This window comes from Haemaphysalis longicornis, unplaced genomic scaffold (genome assembly GCF_048455015.1).
Source record: "Haemaphysalis longicornis isolate Haplotype H1 unplaced genomic scaffold, Haemaphysalis longicornis Haplotype H1 scaffold_7, whole genome shotgun sequence".
Classification (NCBI taxonomy): domain Eukaryota; kingdom Metazoa; phylum Arthropoda; class Arachnida; order Ixodida; family Ixodidae; genus Haemaphysalis; species Haemaphysalis longicornis.
The window spans coordinates 65,825,465-65,852,048 of record NW_027526422.1 but is presented as its reverse complement, the minus strand read 5'-3'; the positions used below and the strand labels follow the sequence as shown (position 1 = coordinate 65,852,048).

Genomic DNA, 26,584 nt, shown 5'->3' with positions numbered 1-26,584 from the left:
CCTTGGAAAAATGCCAGAACTTCAGTTCCTCGATACATTCTAATTAGAAAAAAGAATACTGCACGGGAGGTTTTAAAAGGGGACGTCTGTTCATTATTAGGCTCCGTAGAACGCGAAGTCCTAAGCACGCGTCATCCGTAAAAAACGGCAGCCTAATTCCTTTCATCTCTTTATTTTAAACATCTTTCTGCTGCGGCAAGCCGTGCAAACGAACTACTTATCGAATAGACGAAAAAAAGCTCCTATCCTCCGCCGTTTATTCTCTTCACTCTACAGAAGAAAAAAAGAAATTCGCCTTCGGTGTCGTAAATCTGCCTTCTGAGGGGGTTGGAAATAAGACGTAAGCACGATCTTACATACAAACGTGGAATACGACTTTTATTAATGAATTGCTTTTCTTGAAACGTTTCGAGCGATTTCTCCCCAATGACTGCACGCCTTATTGGGCGCGTCTCGCTGTCAGAAGCAGGGCCTATTGTAAAGCTGCCCGAAATATTTTTAGGCACTCGCCCAACAAACATTGCATAAGATTCCCAAAGTGCGGCCGACTCCCACGCAACGAATTTGCCCGCACTTTATGTTGAAGAATCAGGCGCGTTTTAATAGAAAGCTCTGCGCCGCCAATTAGCCTTCCATCCGTCTACGAAATTCACGTTGCTTGGTAACCTGAGCGTCAAGGTGACGCACGTGGCCTTCGTAAGATGAGCAAGATGAGCGTGACGTCAAAGCAATGAAAGAAGCAGCAGCGGCACAGTGGTATAGCAGCGGCGACCCCTGTTCGAGCATTGTCTGCGCCACATACAGATAGCGAGAAAGCCTCCCTCTGCCCAGTGTCGTTTTACATTATTCTCACGGCAGACTTGATTCCTGCTAATATTTAAAGTTTGAGGCCGTCACTACACGTGGGCGGATTGAGCCAATCACCTTTGTGAAACAGCGAGCTTGTCCTTGCATCAGTAGTTTCGGCAGAGTAGACTGTGGATGGGAGGAGGTGGTGCCGCAATAAAGGGAGCGGGGAATTGCGGTGACATGCCTTGCGAAAGACGTTAACATCATGCACGAAGCGGTAAGGCGTTTAATAAGCCGATTTTACCAATACCGCGAATGCCGGTTCAAATCCGAGATGACAGCCTGTAGACTTGAGCTAATGCTTAAAAGTAATGCGAGTTTAGTGTCGGTTGAAGGAACCCGCAGCTTGGAATATGTTTCGAAATCATGCCGTACCACATTACATAATTCTTGATGAGGTTTTTGATGCTGCTACAGAAAAGAGAGAGAGAAAAAAAAACTTTGGGTAAACCAAAAATTAAGGCCATTTTTAGCATTTATTATTGTGTGGTTTTTATCCGTTCATGCCTGTGCAATTCTAGGATGCGTGTAAGATTGAAACCGTTGGACGCAGCTCTAGTATAACCAAGCTTTGAACTAAAACGATGCCAGCAGCCGTTACGTACAAGCGCTAGAAAATACATTAGGCCTTCTTTAAATCAACTCCGCTTGTAGGATCTATACAACAGCAAAATATCCGAGTCGCATGCATGAAAAATTCCCCCGCATTTCCCCGAGGGGGAGAATGTGAAAGTGCGAATGCACGGTTGTCGGCCCGCTTGCGGCGCTTGCGCTCGGCCCCCGCAGCCCACCGCCTCGCCGCCTTCTCTTCCATCTCTTCCATCGGGTTTGTAGTATCACGTGTACACCACGCAGTTATCAAGCCGCTATAACGCCGCTGAGTCGCCAACGCACGCCGCTGACGACGTAGTTTGAATGCGTTAAAGATATAAGGCGCGTCTAACACTGATATCACCGTCGCGTCCGTGGCTTGGTCGGTAGCGCGTCGCGCTGCGGCCGCAAAGTCCTCGGATCGAAACCTGGCGCCGGATGCTGTTTCTTTTTCAAATATAGAGGAGCACTGCGGACGCCAACGCCGCCGGCGGTGGATGGTTTGGGGTCGCTTATAAAGTGCATTGCACTTAAAAAAAGTATTGTATACTATGCATTCATGGACTGCGTAAACTTGAATAGCGGCAATTTGTTTCTTAACACGACCGTTACTTTGTTGTTACGGGTGGCTCCAGGATTAAAAAGAGAAAAAAGAAAAGCTCAGTTAGAAGCTGTTCCGATGAAAGTGGTTCCCTACAAAGGCAGTTATCACATTTACACAACCACGCTTGAAAACAGCTCAGCGCGACTATCAAAACACTCTTAGGACCTAATTTGGACGAGAGCCAAGGATGCACGAGTTCCTTGCCAAGCGACGACCGTCTGGGCACAAACAAAGACGACGAGAAACACGACAGAAGATGGCTGTTCTACTTTGTTACCCTGCCAGCACGACTTCTATGCGGCGCTGTTTATTTCGTTCCTCGTACTCAAAACAGAATTAGAGATATGCAAGAAGACCATTCTAAAGGCAGTAGCTAAGTGCAGCAGGAATGAGAAAAGGGTGAATATGTGCGTACGGAAACGTTGTAATCTTAACGCTCTCGTTGGCAGCATACGGAAGAGGGGATGCGTGGTGCGAATACTGTAGAAGAATAAGAAGAAGAACAAGAAGAAGAAGAAGAAGAAGAAGAAGAAGAAGAAGAGAAAGAGAGTCTTTATTGTTTGAGGGAGCATAAATGCCCCGGTGGGGAATAATAACAAGGGAAGAAAATCTGTACAGATAAAAATGACAGTAAGCAAAAAAGAAGGAATAGCCGAGCGAAAATTGCAAGGCCAGCGTTTCCGACACGCTCGATGACTTTTTATGCTTTAGAAGAAAAAAAAATGTGTGCAAAAAAAAAGTGGCAAGTATTTTTTTATCCCTTGCGGGTTGAATCGGATTTATTTTAGGCCGAAGTATAGAAAGTGTCGGCAACGCTTTTCAAAGCGAGATTTGAAACAGCGTATATTGAAGAGTGAGATATAAACAGGAGTGAAAATAGCGCTGATAGTGTCGTCGCCGCATAGCGTCACCACTGAAACTAATGTTAGTTAAAGCGCGTGTCTAGAGTGCCGTCCGACGGTATTATAAGCACTCCACTGTGTCGACGTCCACCGGTGTTTTTGTAACAAAATTTCCGCGTCGGGCACTACATCGCTCTAGATAACGTAAGCTAGGCAACCTAACCTAAGCATACCATAACATGACCTAACGGACACAAATAAATATTTTAATACACCAGAAATAACCTACGCCGTAAAAATTTGAGTTCATTTTAAACACGAGAAAAAAAAAAAACCGCGGGAAAAGCCGGTTTCGAACCACCTCCCCTGAATCAAGAAGCGAAGACGGATCCTCTGCACTACAACGACTTTTTTTTTCTTTATTACATGGAAATTTGAGAAAACTTTAGAAAACTCAGACAAGACACCTAACACACAATATAAACATTATAGGCAGGAAAGGGGAAGGACATAAGTCGAACAAAGATCGGCACCATGTCAAAACTCGGGCAAGCAAACGCACGCATCCAAAAGAGACAGCACAGCGACTCCGGTGGATCACTCTGCGCAGCATAAACGCTCCGCACCAACGCCACCTGTTCCCGAAAAATGCGCTTTGTCGGCCTAGGGGGTTCCGCAAGCCGATCAGTCATGCGGAACTTCCACAAGCTAAACAATCCTAGGAGAACGAAAACGTCAAATGGCACCCGGTTAACATCTTCAAATGGCAGGAAGCGAATGGTGTACGGGGTGATGTCGATGTCCTTTTTTAGTGTCCGCTGCAAAAGATCCCATAAGAAGAGAGCGTCCTGGCACAACACAAAACAATGATCAATTGTCTCTGGTCAATTACACAGGCGACAATTGACCGACCAAGCAATAGACATTCCCTTTTCGCGCAGCCATGTCTTAACTTGGAGTGTGGAAGAATGAAGCTTGAAGAAAAATGATTTTGCATTTGGCAGGATACACATGCTCATTACGCGTTTTAAAACATTGCTTTTCTGGTGGCCTTGGTAAAGCTGGCGATAAACAGGCACCGAGAATAGACTTTCAATAAGAGTGCTCGTTATAGTTTCCCTTGACAAGCTGAACAGATATTCCAAGGAAAACCGCGCGGTAAGAAAGTTGAATGACTCCACGACCTCTTTGAGAAATCCCCATGGAGGCTTCGTATTGACTTCGCCTGTACATATAAGCAAAAAAGGCACATGGAAATTTATGCGCTACTCAAGTGCAGTTAGTAAAATTGGGTGATCAACCAATTTGTAGACGAAAAAAACGAGGGAAGTTGGTGCACAAACAAATTCATGAGCACAACACCCCCTGCTTTTAAAGCTTTTAAAGGAAGAAACAAGTTGTACCTGCGCATAGGTTCCCATTGAGAACCCCACACAAATGTTGCAAAAACTCTATGTAGGGCCTGAACTTTTGATCGCGCACAGTGAAGCACTTGCAGCACATAAAGGAGCTTTGTAGCAAGGAAGACATTACCCACTCTTGCACGTGGAAACACAGAAAGGTCTCGCCCAGTCCATGCCTGCGATGCGCGCTTAACTTGCGTGAGGGCTGACGACCAATTAGGCCCTGTGTTCCGTATTTGATGTAACAGAACGCCGTGGTACTGGGGTGGAGCCCTATCCCACGTGATACCTGCGAATCTGGATGGAATTCGTTCCCTATTGTCCGATCCAAAATCCCGTAGTTTTTTTCTATATTAACATCCGCTCCAAACACATCACAGAACTGCTTAGTAACTGTAAGGGCTTCCTGGACACTCCTTTTGTCAGCGCAAAAATACGCTATATCATCTGAATAAGCGAGCACCTTAACTCGCTCGATTGCACGCGAAAACCTTTCATTATTTGGCTCTGCTGAATGCTGAGACAAAGAGGTTCGAGGTATAATGCGAACAGTACCGGTGACAGGGGGCAGCCTTGCCTCACAGACGACTTGATCGCAATCGGCAAAATACGATTGACGATAAGCTGTGTAGTGCAGCGATTATAGCACAGCTTGATGCCCTTAAATAACACATAAACTAAGTTGACTGCTGCCGGAAGTGCGAATAATAAATCATGAGAAACCCGATCAAACGCTTTTGCAAGATCAATTTGTTTTAGGTCCACCTGATCTACCGAATCGGACACGCACTCCAAGACAGAACGAGCAATATGAATATTTGTATGAATACTCCTGCCCCGAATACCGCAAGTTTGGTGAGACCCCACTAAACTAGTGATTACAAATTGAAGGCGCCTGGATAAGATTTTTGCAAATATTTTGTACTCAACGTTGCAGAGGGAGATTGGTCGGTAACCCCCTACATACCTTAATTTCTCTGCATCCACAGTTTCGGGGATTAGCACCGTGTGTCCTGAATAAAACGTTGGCGGCAAGATATTATGATCATAGGCAGCCGTAAATACGTCCTGGAGAACTGGAGCAAGGATACCAGAAAACGTCTGGTAGAACTCACCACCAGGACCATCCGGCCCCGGGGTCGTGTTAGTCTTAAGCGCGGAGATGGCATCCTTAACTTCCTCCAGTGTAATAGGGCCTGACACCATCATGCACTGGTCATCTGTAAGCCTGGGAAGTAAGCCAATTAGAGAATGGGACTTTAAAAGCCGAGTTTAATACTGGAGCCCCCAAAATAGCATGCTGTAATGTGTGTGGAAAGCACCGACAATTTCATTTGCTTGAGTATACCGAACACCTTTATAATAAATTTCAATTATCTCCTTTGCAAGTGCGGATTGGCGCTCTTCAATAAAACACTGGCGAGAAGGATAACTATCAAAGAACCTTTCAGTTCTGGACCGAATTACGGCACCATGATATTTTTCTGTTACATATTTTTGCAGTTGTCATTTAACAATCCCAATTTCTTCCAAAGCTTATCCCGCATTGACTGCTTCCAGTTCGTGAAGTGCCACCAATGTACGGGAAAGTTCACGTACAAGACAGCGTTTTAAAAACGAAAGGCGAGCGGGCTCCTCTATTGCATCATTCGTAACTTCCTGTTTAAAGAGATCCCATGTCTGATACAGAGATAGCTCTGGAGTTGCGAGAATACTGTGTAAGCAATCAGATACCCCTTTGCAAAAAAATTCATCAGCCAGTAGAGAGGTATTAAGTTTCCGCAGGTCCTATTGAGTCGGCATGTTACGAGGTCTTGACCTACCGAAGTAGATTGAGACCATACAGTGGTCAGTAAAAAAATATTGGACGTACATTATAGTCCGCAACTCCAAAAACTTCCTCTGCTGATATATATATATCCTGTCAAGGCGGGTATTTGAACTGCACTGAAAATGAGTAAAGTGCACTGCACTTCCTTTCATCTGACCGACATCATCAAGACCATGCTCGTGCAGTAAATCGGCCAGTGTGGCTGCACTGGATCATAGCGCGCAGCTGGTCGAAAGCGATCATGCTCACTGAGGAAACAGTTGAAATCACCCATAAAGAGAACCTTTCATTGTGTTCAAAGGAGCTTTCCCAGCGACAGGAAAAATAAATCACGTTCTCGACAATAACTGCTGCATGGAGGCAAATGATACGCCATGCAACACCCCCAAGGACAAGGTCACAGCAAATCAAACGCCCGGAAGTATCTACACTGCAGGAGAGGCAAGAAAACCCTACTTGCTTGCTGATGAAAACGAAGCATCCGCCAGACATGCCTGCGGAATGAGTGACGCATACACTATAATGTTCTAAAAAGCGCTCTAAATCCGCCGCTGTGTCCTCATCACTACAAAGCTTTGTCTCCTGAATAGCGGAGATGCTTACGTCCATCCGTTTAAGGAGACGCAAGAGCTGAAACTCTTCTCCTGTTCCTGAGTCTTCTCACAGTAAGTGTGGTAGCGTGCAATGCTGTGACACTTGCCATCCCGTTGGAGCAGCTTACGTAATTACGTACGAAGGAGCCGTAGGCACAGCCATCACATTTTTCGACAGCATCAACTGGCTAATCTCCCCTGTCGCATCAACGACCTCCGTGACGTCCATTACATGGGCGGAGAGGTCCTCATCAGTCGATGGTTCCTGACTTTGGCGGAGCTTGTCAGCGTACGTCATTGCGCATCTCTCAGCGGTGTGATCATATCGTACCTCGCGGCACCGATGTGTTCGGCACTGTCTCCACACATGTCCAATCCTGCTGCAACGCAGACAAAGAGGTGGCCGACCAGGAATCAGAAAAAGGCACTGGCTTCCATAAATGTCTGCACTACAACGACAGACGCTTCGTCCAGTGCTAGGCCAGTCCTAAATGTTCGAATGCCATCGCGCGGCACTCTAGACACTGCAAAGATGCTTAAGGGTTATTAGTGGGCGTAACCAGCTTGTTCGATAGTCCAAGTTTTCGGAAGCTGTCCTGGATAGGGAAATGACAAGAGGGCTTCACAAATTCTTCCAGTTGAAAAAAGAAATACATAAATAAATACCTCTTGTTGATTTGACGGCGCGTGTCGGGGTTGCCCTTTCTTAATCTTCTCTTTAACAACCATCTGCTCCTGCGCGTGCGCACTTACAAATTCCTCATTCCTACTTAGAGCACCCTGAACAACCTGAGAGAGTCGGTATAATAGGTTTATTGTGTGAAACTGCGCACGTGTACTCTTTTCCCCTCCTCTTGTGGTTGCGTTGTGCCCGCAGTTCCCCGTTTCGAAACCGTTATTTCTTGAACTATATCCTACCCTGGAAATTGTTCTTCACAGATTACCTGGTACAACCGTTTCCACGTCTCTAGGTCCCTTTCGAACAACGCCGAAATGCCTTGACGTTTTGATTTTAGGCTACGTTTTGTTGAGGTGAGTAGCTACTGTCTTTCGGATTTTAATTCGGGCACTTCACGTGCGGACAGCATTCTTTGTCACACCGTTCGCGATAGGCTTGCTACCCCTGTGCGCAATGTATAAAAAATTCCCGTAACTACCACGTGAAAAATCTAAAAAAAAAAACGCCTTTTTTTTTGCTCAGCCATACACCAACTCCCTTGAAGTCGGCTGCACTACGACACACGTGTGCTGCTGGGAAAAAATCTTTGGCGTCATATTATCCGTGGGATGCCGACGTGTGAAGGCCCTACCGCCTTCAAAAGTCCCTAGGTCCTTTCGACTGAGAGTTCGGTGCTGTTCAGCTGCCACGCCCACCACTCGTAGGTTGGGTGGTGATTGGGGGTGAGGGATAGAGTTTTCTGAGAAACAAGATTTTCACACACATTGCTTTTTCATTTCACTCACTCACTCACTCACTCACTCACTCACTCACTCACTCACTCACTCACTCACTCACTCACTCACTCACTCACTCACTCACTCACTCACTCACTCACTCACTCACTCACTCACTCACTCACACCATGAATCGTTGGTGGACGTCACTCGTAACAAAGGCCACCACCCACTTATTTTGACTAATGATCTTGAAAATGGTGCCCATTGATAGCTATCGCACTCAGAACGAATGTCCAAGTGATGAGACGTATAAGCTTGAGGTCTCTGCCATGTTTTAAACAGCGTGGGACCTTGAGTGTGACTGCACGCTAGTAGCTCAGACATCGGGGCGTTCGTTTTCCAACGCCTCGCGTTGTGGAGCCTCAGGAGGCCTTGTTCGCAAACATTGAAAATACACGAAACCATAGCATGAGCTTCGTTTAGAAGTGGACTTTCGTCGGGCCTTCAGTATTGAAGATTGACAATAGGAAAATGTAAGTAACAGAATTAGTGCCGAGAGACAGGACTACAAGTGAGGGAAGACGACTAACACGATGGAGGGATGAGATGGCAAAAATCGAGAGCCAAAAGTTGGACCACGACCGCACAGGGTAGGGGCGTTTAGACTGCCACGGAGAGGGCCTTCATCGTGAAGTGGACATTATTGATGACCATAATGTGTATGTGTGTAATTAAACCTTACAATACCTACGCTAAGACAACCAGGCAGTTCAACTTCCCCACAATGTTGACCAATCCATAGATCCAAAAGATAAATGCGACGAATGACTGTGCCGTTCATGCGAAAGTTAGGTCCGCGCTGTCGCATGACGCAATGCAAGCATGACATTTAGCATTGAGCAGTGCCACCACATTTGGGGGTCAAATAGTATGTACTTCGCTGTCATTCGCCGAATTTGCTTTTCTGGCAGCATGTATTGGTCCCTCGAGTGCATTGTGGGGAAGCTGAACCTCGATATCGCGTTAGGGTTCACAAGGTCTGCTGCTGCTACTTTTTCTGGCGATTTGGTTGATTGGGGGGTTTAACGCGCCCAAGCTACACCTTGGCTACGAGACGCGCCGCAGACCCATCTATATAGATCTTGTATAAAGTTCTTGTATATAGCTCCTGGAGGAAGCTATATAGAAGAACTCTGAAGGGCCCAGGATAAACTTTGGTCACGTGGGGACCCCTAACCTGCCCCAAAATATCGACACACGGGCGCTTTTGCTTTTCAGCTCCATCAGAAAAGCGGCCACCGTGGCCGGGATCGAACCCGAGTCCTTGGGCTCAGCATCACAACGCCTTAAACACTGACACCACGGCGGGTGCTGCTATTGTTTCTACAAGATGTGTCAGATGTAACATTGTTTGTAATGCCGTGCATGATTAAAAATACAGTGAAATCTACAATTGTGCCTTGAGAAGGCATGTATTTATGTATGTATTTATTGTACAGAAAAAAGAAAGGAAAATTCATTAACAGGCGTAAATTGTCTCGCCTAGGGGCGACACCGTAACGCCTGCTGGTGTAGGGGAGGTGGGATAGGAAGGAAAGAGTACATAGGAATAGGGGGATAGGGTAGAGGGCTTACATAAATATATAACACATGGGCAAGAATAAGATGTGACATATATACAACGTCAGGTGAGAGAAAACAAAAACAAAGAACGAAGCACTAGACATATAAATAAATATCAAAATACAGGACACGAAGGTGTAGCAAAAAGCGAGAGGTAGCGAAATTTCTTAGGCGACCCAAACCGTTAGTTTGTGGCCATTACCGGCAGTAGGGTCTGCTGAGACTTAAACAAAAAAAATGTTTTTTTTTTTAATTTGGGCTGTTTTCTGTTCTTCTCTCTTGTTTATAGGGGATATCCTGAGTGTGGCGGTCGACTGTTTCTTTAAAGCGTAAACAGAGGTTGCAGTTTTAGTGCCTCGGGCCGGCGGACTGCACAACTAGCGTTCATTGCTCGGCGTAAAGTCCTCGATAAAGAGGGCGTCGCAAAACTGGCGAGATACACGAAGCTTTGTCTTTAATGTTACCCCATGAAATTTTCCCCTTCCACATTTTTGACCCCGTCTTAGACCACAGGCTTGCATGACACAGCATGACAAGTGTTTACGTACACGCGGTGAGCAGGAGCCCAGAACTTAATACTGGCGAAATCGGGGTTCTTTTTTTAACCCCTTCCAAGCCGCAGCCTTCACCGACGTCGTTCTGCCCTGCTTATCGGCCGCCGCAATTAGCGCGTGCATTGTTGTAGCCGACTAAGACGAACACCGACCTTTCTTTTCTACATTAGACCGGCGTCGTCCAGTCGCCGCCAAGAAATCAATGAGTGCTCAGCGGTGGCTTGCGCGATACCACGGTGAACGAGGGAAAAGCAGGAGGCGATCGAAGGCTCCCAAGGGATGCATTGATCGGGACTGCAGCTAGTTCGTTGATTATCGACCCAGGGGCGGTCATCACTCTTCTGCGCTGCTTTCGCTATGCCGCTCTTCCTTAGATATAGAAGAATGGCTGAAAAGAAAGGACGGTGTGTTAATAGCCGTTCTTTCTACGACTGTGTGGGAAGGTTTTCGATCGGTATGCTAGCTATTTGTTTCCCTTGACCTCATATCTCACTGAATGAAGACGAGGTTTCGCAGTGTCGACTTAATTTGCGTCATTACGACGAAATAGGATCAGCATTCGACTATCAATCACTTCCACAACTTAGATTCCCATACTGCTGTGACTACAATCCGGTTCTACAATCTAGAACAATTGTTCCAATCATTGAAGCTGGACTTTTAATGACCTTTCCCATGCTCGGAAAATGTGCGTTGAGATTTCAAATATTTTTTCTCTAAATATGTACGTATTGAGTGAGTTTTAGCTCGTAACAGCCAGACAACAAAGTTTCTCAAAAGACCCTGAGGCCCTCATTTTCGTCACGTCTTGGCATTGTTATTCGAAAGGGTTTATTTTATATTGACGGTAAAGCGTTCCGTGCCATCGTCTAAATGTTTTTTCGCACTATATGCGAAAGACGTGTTCGTGCTGGTCCGTGCCACCGTTTTTTTCCCCGTCATTATCACCTTCCGTTTCTCTCAATTTGCACCTCCTTTGTCTTGACAGCCGAATCTCTGTCGTCTCGTCAAGAAGCGATGTCATCTAGCTGAAACACGCTTTCCTACTGACCTTAGTGCTCCTTCTTTAATTATACGGCTCAAATGATTCATGTTAGCTGTGTACGACACCCGTTTCTATGTAAAAGGCTTCAGTAGGTCCACTTTTGGTCCGCCAGATTCGCAGGGCCTTGGTGGTCTTGGCAGGGCCAGGGCAAGATGAAGGAAATGGCAACGTGTGAAATAAATGGCGGTGCCGCCTTATGTCAAATCTTTTTTTCTTTAAGTCACCCTCGAACGTATTGCCTGTTAAATCGTGGATGATCGTACAAAGTTTGTTCCCCCGGGGTTCCTGACTGTTTGCTTTGTATGAAGCCAGAGACAGTATAGCACGTGTTCATAGAGTTTTTGCACAGTGTGTTGCTTTGGAACGTTTTGAAAAGAACGCTGAAAAGTGATTTCCTGTTGAATACCTATTGCATAAGGTTCTTGGCCGATGAAAACGACAGCGGCGTCCCGTATGGCCTTTTGATATTACTGGCACTGAATAGCTTACGGAAATCTCGAATAACAGTTCGCCAAAATGATGTTGACGTAAGACTGAGCAGAGAGTTGTTCTGAGAAATTGTACAATACGTATTAGAAGAGTATGAAGCACTACTTTGACCGCCTGATTGGTTGAACGAGTTGGAAAGTGTGGCAAGCCTTCGGCCTTTTTAACAATGACACACGAGCAAGTGACATGCTGGTGTCTTTCCAGACTTTGTAAACGAGTTTTGGTTGTGTGACTTGTATGCCAAGGACAGGTATAAACGAAAAAAAAAAAAAGCGGTGGTGGTCTTGGCGATGCGTGTAGGTGTGGTATTCTGGAAGTCCATGGTTCGAATCGCACTCCGACCAACTTAACCAGACTTACCTTTGAACTCGATTCTCCTGTTTTTTATTTGTTAGCCCGTCGGCCATTTTGTGACACAAGGAATTTGGATTTCCTACCTACCAAGTTGTTTGCTCATGATTTCGTATTATTAACGCAACTACCTTGCAGCTGAAGAGTTATAACCGGGGAATGACAATAAAGATCTCTTCTTAGATCAATCAGTTGCAAATCCGTTGCCCCACTGGCTACGAGGGTCGTCGGATGTTAACCTCGTTACTATGTACGATAGGGGCAAAAAACTGTGGTTGGTTGCTCGGTCTAAGGAATCTGTAAAACATGACAGTGTCATGTGCAGCGAAACCTGCAGCCGAGCATGATCTGTGGGTCGGCGGCTGTCTTGTAGGGGCGCTTGGCGAGCGACGTCCTGCTGGCGGATCACGTCGGCAAATGTGTACTGGTGTCATTTCCATGACGGATATGTTGTCAGGGAAATCTAGGTATATCCCGGCATAAAACACTTTCGTGTTAAAATACAAAACCCGAAAACGAACAACCCTAAGTATAACGTACTTTTTAGTACTAAAGGTTGCTTCCCCGCAAGAAGACCCTGTGTGCAGGGGTGCACCCTTTACAGGCCGCTTGTTTCGTTGTACTGGAGTCATTTACGTGACGGATATGACATTAGTGGAATCTTTGTGTATCCCGGAATAAACACTTTCGTGTTAAAAAAACAACGAGATCCGAGAGATCCGAGAAGATCGATGTACGAGATCTGAGGGAAGATCCCCAGGTGACTTCAATTGACCTGGAGCCCTCCACAACGGCATGCCTCGTTGCTCTAGGGGTGCAAATTCCGAATTTTTTATAAGCGTATCTTCACTCAGTAAATGTCTTTACTGAATCTATTATTAACATGTAAAAATGCGAATACCTCGAGCCTGCGATGTGAGGCAGATGTGATTTTATATATAAGGCGTTTGTGTAAGGGGGGGGGGGGATTAAAATGGCGCACGTATTTTGTCCTACAGAAAGAAGAGGAAATGTGGAGATCTTTTGTGTACGTGAATAAGTGATCCCGCATTGTAAGGCGAATATTTTTGCCCTTTTACTGTAACGTTTGAGTGCAGAATTTAAGGTACCATTCTTAAGGAGTCTTCGTGACGCTTAAAGGGGGCCTGAGATGGATTTCAAAGTGTTTTTGTTTGTGTCAGAAATCTACTCTATAGTTCTTGTAGAAACAAGTCCAAAAATAGTAAGCATATTCGCTCACGCTAACAAAAGTTATTACCCCGACGAGACAGAACTATTTGTTGGCTCGGCGGCTTGCGATGACGACATAGTCCGACCTCGTCCGAGGCGAAGCACTCATTTCATGGTTGGCCGCCGGAATGTCCGCGGTTTTTGACGGCGGCGGTTTGGTTTAGAGCGTCGTCGTTACCATGGTTACTTCAGCGAGTGGGTCGCACATGAGACGACGACGTCCTTTTTTTTTTTTTTTTTTTAAGCTACGTTTTCAGTCTTTACGGACTTTGAGCAGGAGATACTGGTGATTGCGGAAGTCGACCTTGCATGCGCGAGAGTTTTCGTGAACGGTAACTTATTTTTACCGTCGCTACATAGCGATACAGAGGCTAGAATTTCTACCGACTGTAGTAGCGAGCCCCCTGCGCCGGCGAAATGTACGCTCGCGTTTTGATTAGATTACCGGAAAGTTCCGAGTGAACGCCCTCCCCCGAAACATCGCCCACCCCCTTTTACGGGTGAAATATTCAATTTACTGAAAGACGCGCGCCCACCCCGTAAAATCCATGGCTTTAGCGCCGATGAGTGAACAAAACAAACCCGAATCATCTCTTCATGTGTAGATGCGGTCACTTATTCGTCCTTTCCGCGCTTGACCCGAAATTTCGCCAATCTCGTATTTTTCACTTGATATCACATGTACTTAAATTTGGGTGGGCGTTCTTCCGGAACTTTACGGCACAGCAAATGCGCTGTGCTCTGCGCTTCATGCAAGCAATTTTAGTTGATGTTGCTTACTACATTCTTGCTAAATGATGATCAGGAGCACGATAAATGACAATTTTTTTTAGAATGAGCGAGCAAAATTTCCGCCCCTACTCCAGCTTCCCACGCTTCCAATGGTTCAGATGCCTTTATGAACTAGCATAGCTCTTTTATGCTTTCAAAATCGTCTTGGGCAAGGTAATATAGGTAACTGCGGAATCATTACAATATATCTTACTCATTTTATATCGAAATATTTAGCGGTGGCGTGAATTCTGGTTAATGCAATACTTGGTCCTAATTCTTCCCACTAGATGGCGGCGTCAACGTCATGTTTTCGATTTTTTAAGCTCTACAGTAGAAGTATACGGCTCTTTTAAAAAAAAATATTGTATTGTGAGAGTTCAATCTAAGACGTCTAAGATTCAAGCCATTTCAAGCGTAAGCGAACAGTTCTGGGCAACAAACGTTTGTGTCATTTACTTTGCGACAAATTCGCCAGATGTCGCTACTCGGCAGAGCCGGTAAGCCGGAATGCAGAAACCGCAGAGTGCAATCCTTTCGTTTTCAGCGGCAAACGGCTACTCTTGCTTCATTTAACACGGTAAACGGTAAAGCGCGCTAAGGACACTAGGCAACAGGTTCATTCAGAAGGCCGGTGCAGCAAACCACACTTTCCTGCGATCATGACTTGATGGGAAGCAATGAAATGAAACTCTTTGGCAGTTGTCGTTACGGGATGAGCATGCTCTTGCCCTTGTCGCGACCGCCGCAGAGAATCAGCTGCGACAGCGTTTGGGCTTGAACTGATTTATTCAGCCCGCGTGAGCGCACTTGAGCGTGCGCCTCGTGATCACGAGCAGTGCCCGGCGTCGTCCAAGCGCTGCGTGCGGAGCTCCTCCTTCGTCGTCGGCGCGGCGCTCCCTTGGCGCGCCGTTCGTTACCACCTCTGAAACAACGTCGAGGCTACGCTCGAAACACAGATGGTGCAAAGAATCCTTTCGGGTACAGCGTCCAAGAAAGCAAATGCAAAGAAAACTGAGACACGGAGCGCTGAGCGATCACGCTGGCTGCAAGCGTCGTTGCTCCTGCGCTCACTGTATCCTTCCGCCGAGAACGGAGGAGCGTCAAGCCCGGTTTGGCCCGGTGTGTAAGTGCTTTACACTCCGGTATAAAACAAATATGTGTGACTGTGTAAAAGCACCCACACACAAAAGATGTTTTTTGTAGCTTTCTGATGTTTTTACGCTCGTAAAAAATTGACTAAATCAAGAGCGCACAAACACGTCACGATTAGTTCAAGAAATAGCCGTTGCGCTCCGATACCATCGACCCCCCAAAAACCCCCATCTCAGGGGCCCTTTAAGACGCCAGCCATTTTTCAGGGTTCCCCAGAAAGTGCCCCTACTGAAGTCAACAGCCGTTGTAATTCTGGGAGAATAGCGAGTATTTGTTTTTCAAGGAGCGTTATTATTGATTACTATCATTATTAACGATTAGCGTTAAGGGCACCGTGTCGCAGAAAAGCCGTCGTCGCCGAGACCATTGACCGGCGTGAAAGAAAAAATTGAGTAATCCGGCCTGTACTACTTCTTTCAGCTTCCTACCACATTAGTGCCATTGCTTTTTTCCCGATTCCCCCAACTTTTGCAAAAAAAAAACAAAACAAAAAAAACCAGAGCTCAGAAACGGAACGGAAGACAAGAAAGAAGCCCAGACGGGCGATGACTAACAACTGAATGAATTGTGCTACGCATAGGTAATATAGAAAAGGCGTAAAGAACACAAAAATAACAAATGTTAGGAACGCACATATACAATGTCCTTTATTGTCTGCGCGGAATAAAATTCATTGAGGTATTAGCCAGCGCCCTATGTGTCTCTTTCTTGTCTTCCGTTCCGTTTCTGAGCGCTGTTTTTCGCCAAGATTATGAACCAACTAGCCCTTCCTCACACCTTAGTTCCATAACCTACCCCTTTCCCCTAGACACCAAAATTCTCAAACGCGTAACATGGCGTATTTGTACTCTTTTTAAATAAAACAAACTGTGGTTCATTCATCTGTCATAGGAATCGGTAAAATATGACAGTGAAATGTGCAGCGAAATCTGCAGCTGAGCATGATTTGCGGGTTGGCGGCTGTCTTGTGGGTGTGCTTGGCGAACGACGTCCTGCTGGCGGGTCGCTTCGGCGACGGTGTACTGGCGTCCTTTCCGTGATGAATATGACGTTAGTGAAATTTTGGTGTATCCCAGCGTAAAATTCTTTTGTGTTAAAAACATGCGTTACGACCACCACCACCCAACCGATGGTCCGGAAAGAGTTCAACTCCCGCGGGCACCAGGCGAGGCGTGAGTCAAGAGCACGACAAACAAATGATAGCGCGATGCGAACGGGCTCGATACCGCTTTTGCGTTCGGCGCCTAAAGGCCAACCTTCGCCATACTCAAAATTTTAGTTTAGTTTGCGTTTCTAGTTCACCTGCCTTTTGTGGCCTCCTTAAAGGAGCCATGAAGAGAAAACACAAGTTTGGTTCATTCAAAAGATTGTCTCGTTAGAATCATACTGACACCACTTTTAACGTAAACGTCGCTCAAATAAGCTACATAATTAGTAAAAACGGGAATGGTCATGCGACCCACCAGCTCATTTCCCGCAACAGAACCTATGATGTCACATGAGCTAAGCTCTGCGATTGGCGGAGGCTGGCAGAAGCAGACGAAAATTAGGTAGAGCTTACAAACTAGACGAACGAGCGATTTGCGCTTAAATTTAGGGCACATTCTTTACAAAGCAATAAGAATGATGGGACAAACAGTGGAAGTTACGAAAGCACATGTAAACATAGAAGTACTGATGCGTACTGCTGTTCGTACTGCGCACAGCATGCTTCGTTTAGCTGCACAGCACTACGGGGCTTGGGGTTGTCTCAGACGACACTGGCCGATTGACGCAAGCAACGGTGTCTTACGTGACCCCATTTGTCGAGCGAGCACTGTTTCAGGGAACGAATATTTTCTCCCAGAACAAAAACAAGCCAGGTTTAAATGCGGGCAAAAGCAAACCAAACGCTTGCCATGGTATGGTGGCGCCATCTAGGTTACAGAACGCAAAGAAACGCGGGAACAAACCAACACCGCTGTACAGGGTGGAGACAACCTTTGAACGGTCCCGTGCCGCCGCAATTGGGCCAGCGTTCTCAACGCGTTGTTCTTTTCGTTTCCCACGAGACCCAGCAACGCGAAACAGACAATATGATTCAAACTGCTTCAGTAACCGCGTTGCGGCGATAATTTTAGCGCGGTTTTCACACAATGACATGCTTCGGCGGCGAGCGAGCGACCCAAAATGGCGGCGCCAGCGTATACGTGTCTCTACCCTGTACGGCGGATGCGTGAATGAAGGTACTCTAGGCTGCAGAGCGGTCGGTTCCTGTGATGTCATTTGGGACCACGAAAACGCATGATTGAGCGGGAAAATCAAAATTTTAACCTAAATTGTTTAATTTCTCAGTGAATAAAGCACCGTTTGTATCCGGACAAGCGCTGGGGGCACTATAAAACACGAAATCTTTCGAATAAAACCAACTTGCATTTTCTCTTCATGGCTCCTTTAAGCGGGATTCACACGACGGAGAAACCCTCTCTTTTTGGCTCGCGGCACCCGCTCACGTGACCGGTTTTAGGCTCCGCCCCTCGGTGGGGATAGCCCGCGGTGGCTCCGCGAAAGAAAATGCCTCCGCATGTTTTCGCTCGACGGCGCTGGCCCTCGGCGGGGAATGGAACCTGTTCCTCGGCGCTGTCGTCTGCTAGTCACTCCGCGTAGCACCGCACGTGTGGATGCGCCGTCAGGCCGGCTGATCCCGTCACGTGCTGTTGACGTCACATATCCGTCCGCCTCCGTGAGAGGGTTTCTCCGTCGTGTGAATCCCGCTTTACAGACCAACATTTGTGTTTAACTAGTTGCACCTCCCACTCTCCCCGCCTCTCATGTAATACTTCGTGGTGGTCCATAGAGGAAATAAAGGATGAATTGGCCTGAACTTTCTACCTAACTGGTGTTTTTGGCGGGGAGCTTGTTCAAACTGAGCGCAAGGATGTAAACAACGTGTATAGAAAGCCGGTACCTAAGCCTGCACGCCTGCGCGACCAGTTTTGGTACATATATAGCGTTAGTGGGTGGCGAGCTAGTTTAAAAACGAAAGCTTCCTTGTGCAGATCAGTTTCGATAAAAGCCTATGATAAGCGCTTCCCTATTTGGCGGCTCCCTATCCTAATTTAACTAGGACGGTGATATTAAGCCTGTATTCTTGCACCTTTAAGGAACTTCCCCCCGGATGGTCCTATCAAAATGTGTTTTTAATTATTTCCTCGTCCTTTTGCGCACTGAAGCGAGGAGTTTGCCGTTTTCATTTGACCTGCTTCGCCATTTTTCTTTTTACCCTGATGAGTGAATGGTCTCCCGGGAAACCAAAAGGCAGCGCTCCCATTTCACCGACGAAGAATAACACCCCTCCTAATGCAAACTTTGGGCAAATGACGGGCTGTCTATAAATAAACAGTTCAGCGAACTTCAAAAACAGGAAGCGAGCTCTGAGGTCAAGGCATTGCGGTTGTTTCGAGCTTCTTTGAATGTCACGCCCGCTTTCGAAGGCTTATAGTTCCCAATTAGTCTGGGCAGTACCTCATACGTAGCGGGTGTCCAGTGACGCACTGTATGCAACTGTTGATAAGGGAGGGACAGCCAGGTGGAGGGAGATTTTTCTTCGAGACTGTTTGGCGTGTGCAGCATTTTTTAATCCTTAACAAATAGCCGGGTGATCATCAATATCACTCGTATTCCAAGTATAAAGGCGGCCCGTGTACGCAACGTTTGCATAAGCAACTTTGCCTCCCACTGGAACGATGGGTTAATGCTGCTTTCAAAAGAACTGCTAGAACATTGAATATGTTGGCGGGTGGTGGGTGTGCAATAACATGCATGCATTCAGGCGCACTTCAATCCGCTTTCAGCTGTAGTAATGGAAAGAGCGCGTCGAGGGCTAAGGACCTTTTGCATGAGAGGGGCTACTGTTTCGTACCAGCAAAGACGCCCTGTGCCGATAATTTCACGCACGTCAACGACCCCCGGTGGTCAAAGTTATTCCAAAGACCCGGACAGCCTCGTAGTGCAGGTGTAGCCTCGGCGCGTTAACCCAAAATTAAAAAAAAAGAGAGATCTTTCTTAATTTGGTAAAACTTAGAGCGCGATTCGACAAGGACGACTGAAAGACGACAAACACGAGCGCTCTATTTGTTGCCTTTCTGTCATCCTTTTTGAATCGCGCTCTACTCTAAGTTTTACCTAATATGCACCAACTTGCAGAACAATGTGTTTTACTGAAGTTCTTTCTTTATTCTTCCTCGTGACACGCTATGCAGTTCGTCTTGAGGGACCATATCGTGATGCGGCGCTAGCGAAAATGACGATGGGGTCTCATTCCTGTTCCACTGTGCCCTCCTCGTGCTCATTTTTGGATACTCACTGAGCAATGTTCCGGAACATTCTTCCGGATCAATTACACGCTCCCTTGGCGAGTTCCCTGCACCACGTTCTGCGGTAAAAAGAATGAGAAAGTGGTAAATTCACTCGGACAGTCCGAGATAGTGTGCTAGGGGGGGAGAGGGAGGAAGAGAGGAAGCCTGCAGGATTAACTGTTTTCGTGAGTCATTCGCTATGCCCTTGTTGACTACTATCCAATCAATCAATCAATCAATCAATCAATCAATCAATCAATCAATCAATCAATCAATCAATCAATCAATCAATCAATCAATCAATCAATCAATCAATCAATCAATGTGAGGTACAAGATGTAACACTCCTTGATTTGATTGATAGATAGATAGATAGATAGATAGATAGATAGATAGATAGATAGATAGATAGATAGATAGATAGATAGATAGATAGATAGATAGATAGATAGATAGATAGATAGATAGATAGATAGATAGATAGATAGATAGATAGATAGATAGGTTGATTGATTGATTAATTGATTGATTGATTGATTGATTGTAGGGTTTAACGCGCGGACGCAACGCAGACGATGAGGCGCGCCGTAGTTGAGGGCTTCGGATTAATTGTGACCACCTGGGGATCTTTAGCTTGCGCCGAAATCTCGTAAACACACGCGTTTTTGCTTTTCGCCTAAAATCTAACACTTCTAATTTTCGCTGTCGTTACCGTTTTGGTATTTTAGCATTTAAGGATCGAACTTATGCGGTATTCACATGTATTCGCGGTAAGTTAGCACTGTTCTGTACTCTTGCGTACCGGCTACGAAGCTTCCTTTCACTGAAGACTTCCAGTGCAAGACTCGCATGCTTCAACCATCAACGCACCATATAGAGACAAATCGCTATGTTCCGTGGGGCCCTTTCTGGCATGACGGATTCTTGCATCTGCCGGCGCTGATTATTTCCCGAAAGTGCCATCTCCGCCTATCTGTCTCGCAGTACGGCGCTCATTTTCCCGCTCTTGGCTCGGCACCACCGTTATGTAGCGGCGTCTGCGAAGTTCCACCGCCGAGCGCGCAACGCCATGTTTTGTGTACGTTGGCTGCGTGCTGCTATTGTGGAAGCGTGCGCCGGGATGTCAACAACAGCAACGGAAGCAGCGGCAGGAAGGAGGTCGGAAGTAGCGGAAGGAAGACATATCGATGCTCCTCGCGAAATGAAAAATTGCGGCGCGCGGTGGAAAAGCGCCTGCGGGAAGAAACCACAGTTCCGAAAGCGATACAAGAATACAAAGATATCACACTACAAATGCACGCACCGAGATGTAGAGGTAGAGGGAGGTAGAGGTAGAAGGAGATAGAGGTGTTATGGAACAACAGCAACAACAAAAAAAGAAAAATAAAGAAGACGGGAAAGGATGCTCAGCGAGATAATAGTGTAGCACTCTCTCTTCCTCCGGACGGGCACCAAGTTTTGGACTCGTATCGATCCGTACTTCCTATCAAAATAAAACGAACCTGGCTACGTGCCAAGGGCCTGGGCTGTATGATTTAGTGTGCTTCTCCTCCATTGTGCGGAACAGCCTGGCTCTCGCAGCTCGAGGACTTTTATATGCGCGATTTGTACAAATTTTGCCGTGCCCTGATTATGTGGCGAACGTTTCCGCGTATTTCTCCGTGCACGTTAGGTTGTTTATCGGTGCCGTCAATTTCGCGCCTAGATGCTTGCAATATGTGGTTCAAATTTACTGTCAGTAAAAGGAAACATCCCCTTTTGGGGCGATCCAGTATAAAGTAGTGGTTGGAGCAGTTGAAAATGATATCTGGGGCAACGCTGCTCCGTTTGACGTACACCGTTAAACGTGAAAGCGAATGGAAATAATCTTTTCCAGCGAGTCTCGTAGCCAGGGGTCGTATAGAGGTCGTAAAAGGGACAGCAGATCGATGCAAATTAAAGGGAATATATTCGGGCGTACGTGAGAGTTATGAGCGTTTTGTGGAGCAACAGAAAACCGCAAATAATGGTTGGTCACTACAGCAAGAAGGACGAGCGTTTGGTCGTTCAAGAGGCGCCGAATGAGGAGGAAATATTTGCAGAGACATGAAAACAACATCTGCCGAATATCCCCGCACTCACAGCGGCTCGAGACGTTATGAAAACACCCTTTTCGCTGGAAAATGTCCCCATCGGGAACTGCGCTAATTCTTCTTCAGGCAGTGAAAGCAGATAAGGTACCCCTGTTCTGGCGGTTCTTTGGCAAATGGATCCCCACGTCGTGGCTGACCCGATTTCGCTGGGCTTTCACTTCAAACACAGCGCAAATAACAGCCACATGAGAACCCAGTAATTTGATTATTATGAGATGGCCAGAAAGCTGTTCCGCACCGGCTCTTGTCAAAGAGATCAATGCCAAAAGCGTTTGCAAATGTTTATTTTCGCTAGAGTAGGACGCAGATGTGTTGACTTCGTTATATAAGCACTCCATGTAGTGGCAGGCACGCCTACAACCACGACCACCTTTATATTCGTCATGGTCGCAATCATTAGTATTGTTGTTGATTTTAATAATATAGATTGATTATGGAGTTTTAACGCGTCGGAACTACACAGGTTATGAGGCGTGCCATAATGAAGCAGTCCGGATGAAGTTTGACCGCATGGGGATCTTTAACGTGAGCCGACATTTCGAACAGAGGGGCGTTTTTGCTTTTCGCCTTTATCAGAAAAGCACCCACCGCGGCCGGGAATCGAACCTTCGTCCTTCGGCTCAGCAGCGTAACGCCTTAGCCACTGAGCCACCGCGGCGGGTAATTGTAATAATATCAAGAACTTAAAAGTGATGTCGGGTAATTTTTTTGCTTTCGTGCCCAAACCTTCTGTATTAACTTGAAGTGGGGCATACTATATTTTCTGGAAAAGAAATAAAGAAACAGGAATATTTCAGTGACAGCACGCAACGCTTGAAACCATGTCTGCCTTGCCGTGTCATGCCGGGACCAATGAGCTCTAGATCCCAAGAATCACGTGGACCTTTAGTGCAATTATTACAAAATAGTTATGTCGTTGCTGTGACTTTCAAACGAACTGATTCAGGGCAGAGCACAACGCGGTAAATGTTCCTTGCGTAGCCACTGTCACCAACAGAGATTCAGATGTCACCTACTGTATAGAGTTACACCAGCTATGGGGCTTACTTTGAGAGACGGTGTCGCTGGGATCGATGTACCGGAAGTATTGCCTCGGTCTCGACCAGCGATATTGCAAAGGAGCCCGACTCTTCGCTCTACCTCTCCAGCTTTCGAGAATCTCAGCCTCTCCGTGATGCCCTAACGAACGGGTAACCGCTTATGCGACTTCTCTTTAAGTAAAATTTGGAACAAGTTCGTAGACAACCTAACGTACCGCACAAGTGCATCGCATGCTTCTTGGTAAACAAAGAAAAAACATGTGCACTTCTTATGGCTTAGTGCGTGTACAGGACGTGGCGCACCGTAATGCCGAAGTATTTTTTTCCGGATCAGCCTGTAACAAAGAAAAATGAGGCGAAAGCAGCGAAAGATCTGAGATTACTTCTTTCTTTTTTCTTCGCGTAACTCCAGACTTAGAAGACCGGCTGCCAGGCGCACAGCGAATGTCCGTGGGAGCCGCCGAGTCGCTTTCCCGATGCCGGTCGCACAATCTCGATATTGGATATCAAAACGTCGTCTCAGTTGGGCTAGAAACAAAGACAAACGGGATTACATTTGCTCCGTTGCACGCGTGATATATATGGAAACCTAAGCCCAGCTGCTCGGTGCTCCGCAGATTTCAGTCCCGTACGCGGAAGGAACCGATATTGCGACGCATAGAAACCCGTACGCGGTGTCCTTCGAACATTTGGAAGGTCACCGTAACACCCCGTCGTTACGGGATCAAAAAAAGAGCTTTTTTGCGCAGCAGTGTATTGAGGTGTGAACGTAGAAAAAAAAAAAAAACTAAGTAAATCCGAAGACATGAAGCGAACATTCGGACGATGACGAAAGCAATATACTTCGGCAGGCACCCGAATTCGCTCCGATTTCCGCGGAAAAGTATTTGATGGAAACTCGATGGGAGGGATTAAAGTGGAAATTGATGTACTGAGGCTGGTCGGAGCCCATATTGAGTTTATTGCCTGCACTCACTCAGTTTAATAAAGTCAGGAGCTGGGTTGTAACGCCAACACGTACGTCAATGCGTCGAACAGAGACCTTTACGACAAAGAGGAAGCTGAAGTATGGAAAGTATAATACTGAAGCGGATCTAAGCTGATGTCGGTGACTATATCAAAAATAAATAAAGAGCTTTGCAATAAAGCAAAGGGTACGGGGTAACGAAAGGATTTCAAAGCGATGAAATGGGATTTTTAAGGGCGGAGCACTTTAAGGGCCCGGCTTGCCGTCGTAGCTCGTCCGCGGTCACAGTGTCACGTGGCGTCACTCATCCAAGTTAGAAGCTTCGAAAAGATACCCGCTGGTTCCTCGATGCAGCCTTCTGGCAAGAGGATACTTGAACAAGATGTTTATAAATGCAGGACCGTTCGAAAGCCCTGTAACCACCGGCGTTTGTCATGCATGTCCCCATTGTTCGGCGCAAAAACCCGCCGTGGTGGCTCAGTGGCTAAAGCCCCAACCACATGGAGCGATTTTGCAAGCGACTTGGGGAGCGACGCGACTAGCGACGAACTACTTTTCGCCGCGGACCAAGTCGCTCATCGAATCGCTCGGTTCTGGGTCGCCAGAAACAGTCGCTCGCCTCCCGGAAGTGGCCTCAGCGACTAGCCAATAAGAGAGCCCCTACGTAAGCACGCAACCTCCGGTTTTGGAAGAGAACGGGGGGAAGATTTTGCAAATCCACGCAGACGACGCTTGCGGTGCAGCGGAAAAGAAAGCTTTGCGTGGCAAAGCTTGTGTACACGCTGAAGCAGAAGCAAGAAGGCTCCCGCACACACTGGGTGAGACCCGTGTGGGAAAAACGACGTCAAGAAAGCGAATTCTTCACGGCGTTCATGTTGGAGCCGAGAGACGAGGCGCAGAAGGAAAAGCGTGCGCTATCGCTAACCCAAACTAGTTTTAGAGATGCAATGAAGTGCAACAACAAAGGTAGAAAGGCGTAATACTTTTTAGCCATGCTTTTTATGACAAATGAACCAAAAACAATGTTTGCAAACAACCAGCGTACCAAGCGCGTTACTGTGCGCAGTGCCATCGCCATCCTCAGTCGCTCGAGCCGTCGCTGTCATGTGGTTGCCTCGGCGAGCGACTTCGGTTCGGCGACTGCGGATCCTAGTCGCGTCGCTCGTCGCGTCGCTGGAAAAATCGCTCCATGTGGTTAGCGCTTAAGGCGTTGAGCTCCTGAGCAAGCGGTCGCGGGTTCAATTCCCGGCCACGGCGGCCGCTTTTCTGGTGAGGCGAAACGCAAAAACGCCCGTGTGTGCGACATTTCGGTGCACGTTAAAGATCCCAAGGTGGTCAAAATGAAACCGGAGCCCTCCACTACGGCGCGCCTCATCGCCTGCGTTGCGTCGGCTCGTAAAGCCCTACAGTCAGAATCATTTGGCGCAAAAAAAAAACTGCAGGTACATTTGGGGCAAAATATATGTACACACCGCTTCGGGAATAGCGCGAAATAACAGGGACACAATTAAAAAAGAAGCGAACAGGACAAGCGCTAACTTTCAACTCGATTTAATGGAAAGACGTCTTAACTACTTATACATACACAGAATCTACCTCCCCCACGCCACGTGCCCGCATCAGCCAATGACATACTAACACGGCCAAAACACTCCACAGTTGACAACGCACCCTTCTTACCACTGGAACACCTTATCGCAACGACCGCTCCCAATAAACAAATTCTTTCTCGTGCAAGACAAATGATGATTAACTGACGCAATCACTCCCCCATTTTCTGATGTAGAATGATTCCAGCAACTGTCTAGTACGCCTGTCTTTCTGCCTGTACAGGATATCAGCCTCAAGGAAAAGCGGATAGCAAAGGCGCTCACACGTGTGACAATGCGTGGCCAGACGTGCGTGTTCCTCTTTCTTAAGCGTGTTACGATGCTCCATTAGTCGGATGTTTACGTAGTGACCTGTCTGACGAACATGCACTTTTCCGCAAGATAAAATAATCTTGTAAACAACAGCTACACAGCACGGTTAAAAGGGTGATACATGATTTACTTGACACGCTCCTTTCTTTTTTCCCAATTCATCTCCAGCACGCGTGTAGACTGCCCTACAAACGCTGTTTAATTTAACAGGGGCAGAAAACACAGCGTCCACACCAAACCGCGCTGCCACCTTTTTCAGCCCGTGCGTCATCCTATGTACGTAGGGCAACACAGCAAACGTTTTACTCGTTTCCCTTGAGGACCCAGCCGCACCAGCGCCTCCCTGCTTTTTGAATGTGAGTCAACTGGCCCAACTCGCCACCCTGCTACAATATATCTACTTAACTGGCAGTCCATTCGTTAATTTTCTTAGGAATGCTCGTTTGGTTGGTTTTTACTATAGTAAGCGAAGAAAAGTAGCCGCGGAAGAAAAAAATGACGCGTTCAAAATGGCGGAGGAAACCGTCACCACGTACGGTATGAAAGCGAGTACAAAAAGAACAGGACTCCCGCTCCTCCTGTTCCAGGTAGAACAAAAAAAAAAAACGATAAAAAAAGAATGCGAGCTGTCCCAGGAGAAGGCGGGCAAGCACTGCAAAGGCTGAAAATTGAATTGCATTAAACAAACTTCTGGTCACTTCATCAAGAGAGGAGTCAGAGAGGGAGAGGAAGAGCCCGAGGGTTGGTAGCAAGGAGTGGAGAACGGTGTTACAACCCCTCTGGCGAATCACTGCTCGGCACTTGACAGCTTTCAAGTTGAGTGGAGCCGCTTAAACTTCTATTACGAGTATCAAGTT

General features: G+C 46.7%; 1 protein-coding gene across 1 annotated transcript in view; it reads left to right on the top strand.

Moving 5' to 3' along the window:
- The window catches only part of LOC144145841 (erythroferrone-like), a 54,098-nt gene that overhangs the window by 13,049 nt on the left and 14,465 nt on the right, over positions 1 to 26,584 (top strand). The window lies entirely within an intron of this gene.